Raw genomic sequence first — 12,587 nt, 5'->3', positions numbered from 1 at the left:
AAAAACCAAACTATTGTGCCTTACCTAATATAAAATAGATTGTTGGAATAACCCTAGAACTACTAAAGAAATTGAATTCCTAATTTTTTTTTTAATCCTCGGACATCAATCTTTAGGAAAGAATTAAAATCTTTTTACTAGAGAATTCTATCCAACACCCAATCTTTTCTAGAAACTAAAAGAGGAGGGTGTGTTTCCAGACTCTTTTTAGGTGGCTTACTTTAATATCAAAACTAGGTAAGACAGTGTCAAAATCAAAAAAGAAAAAGAAAATCCTACAGACCAGTACCTCTCATGAATACAGACACCAAAATCATTCATAAAGCACTGGCAAATAGAATTCATCAATATTAAAATGTTATTTCAGAAGTGCAAGACCGGTTCAGTACTTTAAAAGCAATCAATGGGATCTACCATACTAACAACTAAAGAATAAATGTCCTGATAATTTCAATCGGTGTAAAAAGCGTTTCGCTACTTTTAATACTCATTTATGATTAAATAAAAGCTCTCAGAAAAATAATAATAGAAAGCCTACACAACTCGAAAATGAACACAGACAAAAACCTACAATAAACATGCTACTTAATGGTGCAGGAGTGAATGTTTCCCCTTCAGATAGGAAACAAGGCCAAGAATGTCTTCTCTCAGAACTCTGATTCCACATAGTGCTGGAAGTTATAGCCAGTGTAATATGGCAGGGAAAGGACACAGAAGACATACAAATTGGAAAAGAAGAAATAAAACTGTCTCTATTTGCCGATGATATGTGTCTACACAGAAAATTCTAAGAAATCTACAAAAATACTTCAAAGTGAGCTCAGTAAGATCGCAGGATATAAGATAAATGTAAAAAATATCAATTATGTTTACATATTCAAGCAATAAACATATAGACACAAAAACTTAAAAAAGAATACCTTATACAATTTTTCAAAATTAAAATATTTGCATATATAACTAACAAAACATGTATAGCACTTGTATGCTGAAAACTACAAAATGTTGATGTAAGAAATCAAATGAGATGTAAATGAAAGTAGAGATCTATCGTACCCATGGATTGGAAGTCTCGAGATAGTAAAGATGTTATTTCTCCACAAACTGATACTGGGTTTAACGCAGTTCCTTTCGAAATCTCACAAAGATTGTTTTTGGAGATATAGAGAAAATTATTTTAAAATGTATATGGAAATGCAAAGGAACTGAAGTAGCTAAACAATTTTGACAAAAAAGGATAACGTGAGAGGAATCAACCCACCAGATTTTAAGACTGGTTATATAGTTATGGAAATTAATACTGTGTGGTATTGATGAATATGGGCACAGACAACTGCATCAATAGAACAGAGAAAAGAACCCGATAATACAATCACACAAATATGCCCAACTGCTATTGACAAAGGTGCAAAAACAACTTAATGGAGTCCTTTTCAACAAATGGTGTTGGGCAATTAGGTACGCAAAGGCAAAAAACAAAACAAAACAAAAAAACAACCTAAGCTTGACACCTCGTACAAAAACTGACTCAAAATGGACAACACACCTAAATATAAAATGTAAAACTATACATATAACTTTAAAAAAACAGGAGAAAATCTTTGGAATGTAGGGCCAGGCAAAGAGTTCTTAGATCCTACATTGAAAGTATAACCCACCATGGGGCACCTGGGCAGTTCAGTCACTTTAGCATCTGACTTCAGCTCAGGTCATTACCACAGTTTGTGAGTTTGGTCAAGCCCTGCATTGGGCTCTGTGCTGACAGTGCAGAGCCTGTCTAGGATACTCTCTCTCTCTCTTTCTCTCTCTCTTTCTCTCTCTATGCCCCTCCCCCCTCTCAAAACTAAACAACAACAAAAGAAAATATAATCCACTGAAGAAAAAATTGAGAAACTGGACTCCATCGGATTTGAAACCTTTTGTGTTGGGAAGACCATGTTGAGAGCATGAAAAGGCCAGTTTCCAACTAAGAGAAAATATTTACAAACTGCATATATGACAGAGGACCAGTGTCTTGAATATACAAAGAACCCTCAAAATCCAACACTGTAAGATGAAACAATTCAACTAGAAAATGGGCAAAAGGTATGACATTGCACTGAAGAGAATATACATGACAAATCAACCTGTGAAAATATGCTCAACGTCATTAGTCACGAGGGAAATGAAATGCAAGTTAAAACCACTCTAAGGTATCACTACACACCCCTGTCAGAATGGCTAAAATGAAACAGGGACAACACAAACCACTGACAAGGACGTGGATCACTCATACATTGCTGGTGGGGATATAAAATGGCAAAGCCACTCTGGAAAATAATTTAGGAACTTTCTTAACAATTTAAAGATGACACTACCCAGGCGCCTGGGTGGCACAGTCAGTGCCAGCATCCAGCTCTTGATTTCGGCTCAGGTCACGATCTCATGGTTCATGGGACTGAGTCCCGCATCGGGCTCTGTGCTGACAGGGTGGAGCCTGCTTGGGAGTCTCTCTCTCCCTCTCGTTGACCCTCCCTCCCTCTCTCTGTCAAAATAAACAAACAAACATTAAAAAATAACGAAGATGACATTACCATACAATCCAGCAAGTGCACTCTTGGGCATTCATCCCACAGAAATGAAAACTTAACTCTCACATACAAAAACCCGAATGGGAATATGTATAGTGGCTTTCCTAGTAATAATCAAACAATAAAAGCCATGTGCCCTTAGGGGCGCCTGGGTGGCTCGGTCAGTTGAGCGTCTGACTTCGGCTCAGGTCATGATCTCATGGCTTGTGAGTTCGAGCCCCACGTCGGGCTCTGTGCTGACAGCTCAGAGCCCGGAACCTGCTTCGGATTCTGTGTCTCCCTCTCTCTCTGCCCCTTCCCCACTCATGCTCTGTCTCTCTCCCTCTCTGCCAAAAATAAATAAACATTAAAAAAAATTTTGTTTAAAAAAAAAATATGCCCTTCAACGAGTGAAAGATTAAATAGACTATGGTACATTCACATCATGGCATACTGCTCAGCAGTAAAAAGAATAACTGATAAATGACTTGATGATCAAAAGAATAACTGATAACACACAAACTCTGGATGAATCTCCAAGTAATTATGCTGAATGAAAAACACCAGCCCCCAAAGATTACATCCTGTGTGACTCTATTTATGTGACATTCTTGAGACAACAGAACTATAGAAATAGAGAACAGATTGGTAGTTGCTAGGGTTTTAGTAGGTGGAGTCTGCAGTTTGGTAATGAGTCTGGATCTCTTTGTGTTACTTCTCACAACTAACTGTGAACCTACAATTATCTCAAAATAAAAGCTTGAACTAAAATAAGTCAACTCTGTGGACATGCAGGGGAGTAATACGCACCAGACCCGGGTTAGTGGCAAGTAGGCTGGGGCTGAGAACAGATAGAAAAGAAGAACAAACAATCTTGCAGCCTATTTGTGATGCCTATTTCTTCATTTGAGTAGCGGGCAAAGGGGTTTTCATCATTTCTTTCCTGGTGACTTTTTCTATGATTGGAATAAAAATACATGGTAACATCAAAAATTTATTACGAAGATAAAAAGATTCTGTTCTTGAAGTGAGAATCGTATTTTGTTATTTTCAAATCTTACGTTATATGCCAAGTTAGCACACGTATTTGGGTTTTTTAAACTATGGCTTATGGATTCCTGACAATGCATGGAGGACATCTCGTGAGCACTAGTGACTCTATTAGGCAATGACCTTCCTGACTCATCCAAGGGATCTCTAATAGCCAACACTTCACATCATGGCCTCCGTTATGTGACATCCCCTATCTCCAGCCATGTTCACCTCCTGTCTCAACAGCTACTCATTACCACCACTTATATGCCATCACTTATAATCTTTTGAAAATATCTAATACCACACCCTACAGCAAAACCTCTTCTTCCTCCTGGTCTGTCATCCCCTCATTATGACACCATCTAAATTGCTGGGAACCTTCCATTTCCTTCCTGTTGACAAACCCCATCCAGTGTCATTCTCTTCCCTTTTCAGCCAAGACCCCAAGTTTCATCACCTCTGCCACTTTCCTTCCCAAACTCCCAACTCCTTTTACCCATTGTCCTTCCGTTCAATACACTTGCACTGTTTTCTTCGTGTCTGTCCTTCAAAATATCTGGAGTGATCATGTGTCCTGTTTTATCAGAATCAAACTGCCTTTGTCACTTCAGATCCTATTTAACAACAACAAAAAATCCATCTCTCAGCACACCCTTCTCCTACAAAATATTAGCATTTTCTACTTCTACAAAATATTGACATTTTCTACTCCACAAGGGAAAAAAAAGACAAGCCATCAGGCTCTAAGTTAAAAAAATTTTTTTTCGTATTTATTTATTTTTGAGACAGAGAAAGAGAGACAGAGTGTGAGCAGGCGAGGGGCAGAGAGACAGGGAGACACAGAGTCCGAAGCAGGCTCCAGGCTCTGAGCTGATAGCACAGAGTCCGATGTGGGGCTTGAACCCATGAACCATAAGATCATGACCTGAGCCGAAGTTGGAAGCTCAGGCAACTGAGCCACCCAGGCGCCCAGGCTATAATTTTTTTAACTTCCTACACTCCACTTTGTAGAGGTACTTCTCTATACTTCTTAACTACCCTTCTCTCCTCAACTAAACTGAAGAAATACCTCTTCTTACCGGAGTATTCGTCGGATTTTGCGAATCCCATCCCATCTTGCCACCTGAGAAACCTTGAACCATCTGTTACTTACTCTCTTCCAACTTCCTGGCTTCTTCCTTTCAGAAAAATAGGCTCTCCCCTTATTCTCCCATATCCCTGCTGCATCTCCACGGACACTTTTTACTGCTCTCCTTCACAAGGAAATTTCTTAGAAAAAAATAGCGTCTGTGTATCCACCTCCCCCCTCCCCTTTACTCTGAAGCTTACTTCGGAGAAGGGTTTGGTTCCCTTGATTGCATGAAAATTGTTGTTCTTCAGGTCCTTAAATTCAGAATCTTAAAAAAAAAAAAACCGTCTTTACTGAAAGCAACTTTTTGTAGCTTTTGACCCACTTGGTCACTTTTTGGAGATAATTCTTAGCTGCTGGTATTCCTTTCTCCTCTGGGTTTTTGTGTCATACTGGCCATTTGTAATGGTATAATTCACAGCTTTTCTTTCTTTTGCATTATGAGGAATTCCTATCCTTGGCCTTCTCATCTTCTCACTCAACACACCCCCTTGGTTCTAAGCGACTTCATTCACAACCATAGACAACACAACTTAGCTTCATGCTCACAAAGACATCTACATTCAATCCCAACAAGCATATTAAATGCAACTTTTTCCAAACTGTACTCATTATCTCTCCCCTTTTGCTAATTTATCTGTCCTTTTTTGCTATTGAACTAGCACTGTCTTCATATATTATAAATAATAAAAAAAACCCACTTGTCAGTTATAGATGTGGCAAATACCTTTTGTTTCTTTTTTTAAAGGTGAATGGAAGACAAAAATTTTAATGTAGATGACTTTATCAATCTTTTCTTATAGTGGATTTTATATTTTGCTCTAAAAGTTCTGCTGTACTACTATCATAAAAATCTTATTTTTATTCAGAAATGTTATATATTTGCTTTTTAATATTAAAGTTATTTTTAAATTTGGAATTGATTCTGGACTATAAAGTGAAGATGTCAGACCATTTGCCTATCACTATTTATTGACGAGAGCTACTTTCTGTAGGTGAGCAGCACCACCACTGTAATTAATATGGTCTTTCTTGGGGTGTGTGAATGGCTCAGTCAGTTGAGTGTCCAACTCTTGATTTCGGCTCGGGTCATGATATCACAGTCATGGGATTGAGTCCACCATCCAGCTCCGGACTGAGCTTAAGATTCTTTTCTCTCCCTCTGCCCCTCACCCATGCTCCTGCTCTCTCTCGCTCTCTAAAATAAAAAATAAATACATAAGGTCTGCCTTTCTGTTCCACTGATCAATTTGTCAATCCCTATACCAGTAACACAATATGTTAATTACGATAGATTTATAACATCTTGGAATAATCTCTTTCATATGCAATTTTAATCAATGTTTCCTCCCCCACCAGGATTTTCACTGCAATTGCACTGACCTATAAATCGACCTCGGAAGGACTAACATCTGTACAGTAGGATTTGTCCTCTTCAACTTCTTTCAACAGAACTTTTTTTCTACAAGTTGTTGCACATCTTTTGTAGATTTATGTGTTTGTTTTAAATTTCATTTTATTGTAGTAAAAACACTCAACATATGATCCCCCTTCTTAATAAATTATTAGTTAGTTACTAGTCCAAGGGTATATAAAGTTTCAGTTAAGCACGATGAGTAAGCTCTAGGGATATGAAGCCCAGTACTGTACATATAGTCAAAAATAGCATATTGTTCGGGGCGCCTGGGTGGCGCAGTCGGTTAAGCGTCCGACTTCAGCCAGGTCACGATCTCGCGGTGCGTGAGTTCGAGCCCCGCGTCGGGCTCTGGGCTGATGGCTCGGAGCCTGGAGCCTGTTTCCGGTTCTGTGTCTCCCTCTCTCTCTGCCCCTCCCCCGTTCATGCTCTGTCTCTCTCTGTCCCAAAAATAAATAAACGTTGAAAAAAAAATTAAAAAAAAATAGCATATTGTTACATTTATTTTTAACTACTTGATACTTTCTTGCTATTTTAAGAAGTATTATTTCAGGGGCGCCTGGGTGGCTCAGTCAGTTGAGCATCTGACTTCAGCTCAGGTCATGATCTCATAGTCCATGAGCTCGAGGTCCAGATCAGGCTCTCAGTGCAGAGCCGGCTTCACATCTGTCCTCTTCTCTCTCTGCCCCTCCCCTGCTCATGCTCTCTCTCTCAAAAATAAATAAAACATTTAAAAAAGAAGTATCATTTTAAAACTAAAATTAGGTATTCTGTTTATTGCTGACATGTAAAAGAAAAATATTTTTACTTGTTAAGATCAACCAATGATCTTGCTAAATTCTTATTATTTCTGATAGTATATTTGTAATTATTTTTCAATTATGTATGAGGAAAATCCTGTTACGTATAAATACTAAAATGTTATGCATTCTTTCTAAATCCACATTTGTTTCTATTTCTTTTCTTTCTGCACAGGCTAGGACCTTCGATTACAGTGTTGAGTAAATGTCATCTCCTTTCTACTCCCAAAGGAAACAATTCTAACATTTTATCTTGAGAAACGTCATTTTCAAAAGTGTTATATACATTATACACAAAACGCTTTTTTGTAGAAAACATTTTAATTGTTTATTTCCGTATTGCTAAGATCTTTTCTTAATAATAGGTGATAAATTATTTTATTTACATTGGTTAAAATCATAATTTGTCCTCCATTAATCTATTAATGTCACTGAATTCAGTTGGTCAATATTTTGTATACAGATTATTCTGAATTTTTTTCTCATAATGTCTTTTATTAGTTAAAGTTGGGAACTACTACCTGTTCTATTCTTTGTAAAGAGTTGGTATAAAACTGAATTGATCTTAAAACATTTATAGAATTTGTCTGCAAAATAACTGCCAGATTTTTTTTACTCTTTTCCTACCTTTTACTTAAAAAATTAATTTGTTGACTTTCTAACTTCATCTTTTTCACCCTTCTGATCTGAAACTTACGATCGTATTTTTATTTTTTGAGACTTACCCTTGACATTTTGCCAGATATATAAGAATATTATACTACTTGAATTCTAAATAATCACTCTCCTAAGTGATATTCCATTGTTAGGTAGTATTCATTTATGTGATTGTTATTCAGTGCCACACTATAACAATTACAATTATTAATATTTGATACAGAAAATATTGTAACATTACCTTCGTGTTCAGCGGTTTCTTTGTTCGCCTTTGCATTGTTTTTTGGATGTCAGTCATTCTTTCGAGATCTTTTTTTTTTAGCAAGTATAGCCTTTAGAAATTTCCTTAAAGTAGTATTATAGTTGCAAACATTCTCAGTTTACTGAAAATATCTTTATTGAGCCCTCATACTTGAAAGATTGATAGTTATACAATACCAGATTTACCATTATTTTTCTTGAAACACTTTGAAGATTTGATTCCAACATCTTGTGGCTTCTACCGCTTCATAAAACTACTCTATGAACCTTGATGTTAGTTTAATTGATACAGGTGAGCTGCCTTTTCTCTCTAACCGGTAATCCCACCACTGGGACTACCCATTGAGTGAGGAAACCGTATCAGCAGAGGCTATAGAATAACCAGCTGTGAGAAGAAAGAATATTGGCTAAGAGGCCACAAGCTGGAGCTGGGTCTCCCGTACCCGCGATCTGAGTAGTAGTGGAACCTCAATATGAACTCTGAATAACATACATATAAGGGTAGAGAGCTAGCCACGCAGGGGACCCTGATAACCAGGCAAGACCTGGCGGCAGCAAAATCAAAGAGGGTCACCTTGCCATCGGCTTCCCATCAGTGAGCCTATCCCTTCCTTTCCGTTCCTTCTGGGCCATCACTAGGCAAGAAGAATTGACAGATGAAGAAGAAGAAAGCATACAAAAACAAACTAAACGTTGCCCTTTCCCAGTCCCTACTCTCAGACGGACAGCCCAACCTAGTGGAGTCACCTGCCCGGGCCTGCACAGAGAGAAGGCGAGGGAAAGAGCTGTGTATACACTGTGAGATTCAAATAGTGAAAAGAAGAATTGGAGGCTTTTGGTCTGGTAGCATGAGGGTGGCAGTTCCATTTTTTCTTCAGAAATCAATAAACAGGGAGGACGAGAGACAGAAATGTATTGCTGGTTTTGTTTATAAAACTACAAGCTTCCTTTTCAGTAAAACTAGGGAAGCACTAAAACCCACTCCACCAAAACAGCTGAAGGGAGGGCTACCTAAAGCAGAAAAGACCAAGCAAAGCTGTGTGTGGAAGAGGTCATGACACGGGTCTCAAGACGGGCCAGGCACACACACCTCCTGACTGGGAAGACATCTCCAGAACAAAATCTGTGTTATATGTACCCGGTGTTATTTTTCAAAGGTCTACCTAGTTATTCCCAAATGTTTCATTGAGTCGTTACCTTTTCTTCACTCAAAGGAAACGCCATCTTTTTCATACGTGACATTCCCATATGAACGGGAATCAACCTGTAGATTATATATTTTGGCTTAATGTACTAGCGAGGCACTGTTTTAATTTCTGTAGTTTGATTGTATATTTTATAACCTAGTGTGATAAGTCCTCCTTAATTATGGTTCCTTTTCAGAGTTTTCCTGGTTATTCTTTCTTGTGTCTCTTGGCTACCTGTAATGATTTGTCTCCCTAAATCTATATTAAATGATAGAATGACAGCAGAAATCCTTTCTTTAGTGAAAATATTTATATCATTCCTCTCTTAAGCAGGATTCTGGCTAATGAGTTCAGTAAAGCAAGAGTTGTTTGATAACAAATCCTAAAAATTCATTAAAATATATCAAAGGAAAACTATCTTGTCTATCTATGCAAAAATCTAGGGATGTAAATCTATTTTATCATGTTGGAAAAATGTCTATTCAGACCTATGTTAACTAACAGTTTTTAATGAGAATAAATGCTGAATTTTATCAAGTGTCTTTTTAGTATCTATGGAAAGAATCATGGTTTTTCTTCTTGAATCCATTAATATGATAAAATATATTAATAGCTTTCCTATTATTGCACTCTCTTTGAATTTCTGGAATAAAACCCACTTAATTATGGACTAATACGTTTTTCATGTGCTACTGGGTTATTTATGATTTCAAATTATATTTCTTTATTTACATTCCTAGATTTTTTGCATAGATACACAAGATAGTTTTCCTTTGATATATTTTAATGAATTCTTAGGATTTTATTTTCAAGCTTATGTTTGTGTTACTAAGAATATTTCTAGTGTGTTTATTAATTTCTAACTCCTAAAACCACTTAAGCAGCATTAGAATTTTTGTTATTTATACATGTGATGGTTTTCCTTGGGAAACCACATAACCACATACTCTTACTGGAGGGAACTCTTTTGCAAGTTTAATACTCAGAATAATTAACATTCTATTCAGCCATGCTGCCGAGTAACAGCTGTGTATCTGCACTGCTGTGATCCCTGCCAACATTTTTTCTCCCCTGCTATCTTCTGTTTATATTTCTCTCTCTTCCGGAATTCGTTTTCATTAATTATATGTTTCTATAAAATTACTAGTTTCATCCAGTGTTTATATATATTTGCATACACTTGAGCAAAATATTAGTGGAAAAAATAAAACTATTGCATAACTAAAGGTTAGCAGCATCTCTGGAGGGAACGTACACCACTGAGAACACAGCAAGGGGCATAAAGGATAGACATGAAAAAGGCTAGCAAAATGATGTGGCAACAAAGTTTAAAGGGATTAGAAAGAAAAAGAAAAGATCTAGAAATCAGGCAAAGAAGATCCAACAGATGAGCGCAACTCAAACACCCATGAATCTCAGGAACACTTGACACTTAAAAATTATTGAGAAGCTCCAAGAGCTTTTATTTATGTTGGTTATATGCAGCCATGTTCACCATAGTGGAAATTAAATCTGAGAACTTCAAAATTGATTTACTTATTCAAATATGGCAGAAATAAACTCATACAATAGTCAGATAAATAACACGTCTTTGTGACCATTAATTAATTTTCCAAAAGTAAACACTTCCCCAAATCTCAATATTTGAAAACTGCTTTTGAGTTCAATCTCTTGCAATTAGACATTTTAGTTGAAGTATATGAATAAAATATGACCTCACAAAGGTAAGCATTTGCAAAATGTGGGGATATTTTATTTATTTAAAAAAACTTTTTGAAGATATTTATTTATTTATTTATTTATTTATTTATTTATTTATGAGAGAGTGAGAGAGAGAGAGAGAGAGAGAGAGAGTCTGAACAGAGAGGGGCAGAAGTGGGCTCTTCATTGACTGCAGAGTTGTAGAGAGCCCGACATGGGGCTATGAGATCATGACCTGAGCTGAAGTCCAATGCTCAACCAACTGAGCCATCCAGGCACCCCAAAAATGCAGGGATATTTTAAGATATTTAACACATCATTGTGAAACATATTTGATACTATAGCAAAATTTGATAATTGAAAGCTTCTTTTGCCTATTTCTTTCACCATACATCTAATAGAGGGCCAAGATTTAATAAAAGTAGTGCTTTCCTCCTGTTCTATCAGTAACATTGTTAAATAAAATTATTATCTTTTCCCACTGCAAGTGAAGAACATACAAATTACTAGTACAGTTTGGTGCCACTGCTTTGGTCCATGCTAAGGCTCTAGCATTTTTACCCACCATTATTTTGGTACCATCAGTGCAAATGTCAACCAAGTGGAAAAGGCAAATAAGACCTTGATATTATAAGAGTTTTAACCTAAACCACCGCCCCCTGGAAGGGTCTTGGAAATTTCCTCCACTGGCAATCCACAGAACACACTTTGAGAAACACTTCAATACACACAAAACGGGGTCTACAAAATATTTTCAGGGGTAGTTATTGGGAAAAAATATTGTTAATAATTTCAGAGATAAAATGGTTCCACTTGTTACACATTTACTTGAATTCATTAATTCTTCCATTCCCATTGTCATGGATATTCAGGTCACCTAACATATCGTGTGACTATAGCCATAGTTCTAATGGTTTCTTATTTTTAATGTTTCTTTACTCCAGCATTTGCCTATTCACTTTAGGCTGATTAATATTCTACATAATAGATATGGTCAACATTTGGAAAGTTCCATGGCCTATAATCAAGATCTGATACATTCGAACTCAACCAACCATCCCAAGCATTTCCTCCCTACAGCCCTCTCCTCCACCCTATTCACGTAGTGTACATTCAACACACAGGGCTCTCTGTTCACTAAAAAACTTGCCCGTAGTGTTTCTACATCTGTGCCTGTTGCTAATGATACTTTCTTAGCTATGGATATTTGATACATTTATCAAATTCCTCCACATCGGTCACCTATTAGATTAAATGGTCTATTCTAATATTAATTTCAACAGTGGTATCTTATGATATCTTACAGAGTGGAGGAAAGGAACCCTCCTTAGGGAAGGAGCGTATTTCTAAATTGAGATCTAGAAGGTCGATGGGAGGCAGGTCATTGAGGTGGAAGGATGTAACAATGTGGCAAAAAAAGGATGACACTAAAACCATTAACTTCAGCACTGTCGTGCTATATTTTATTAGACTACAGTGCATTGATTTCGTATGTCCTCCTTTTAAAAATGATATTAATGTAAAAACCTTCTGATTTTTAAAATAGTTGAATTTGTTGAAAACCAACTCAAAAGTAGTTTTAAATATTCCACAGAGCAGCTTTTGGCATTTCCTCTTAGAAAGAACGAACCAAAGAAATGGGGCTTTCCAAGGGCATGGCAGTTCCCTTCACCTTTCAATAGCGTTTTCAAATCTTCCCATGCATTTCCGTAGCTATTTGCACACCTTCCCTAGTATCTTTTTACCTCTTCATAGAACCTCAACTTCCATCCAAAAAAAAAAAACAGATAATAATAAGCATTTGAGAAAGGAATAAATACTAGATTGTACATAGATATTAGCTCCGTGTAATCT

General features: G+C 36.8%; 1 protein-coding gene across 1 annotated transcript in view; it reads right to left on the bottom strand.

The window, feature by feature from the left end:
- Positions 1 to 12,587, bottom strand: part of PXDNL (peroxidasin like) — a 266,765-nt gene that overhangs the window by 91,181 nt on the left and 162,997 nt on the right.

This window comes from Lynx canadensis, chromosome F2 (assembly GCF_007474595.2).
Source record: "Lynx canadensis isolate LIC74 chromosome F2, mLynCan4.pri.v2, whole genome shotgun sequence".
Taxonomy (NCBI): Eukaryota; Metazoa; Chordata; class Mammalia; order Carnivora; family Felidae; genus Lynx; species Lynx canadensis.
Note: the sequence above shows the minus strand (reverse complement) of the source record. Positions and strands in the feature narration are given on the sequence as shown.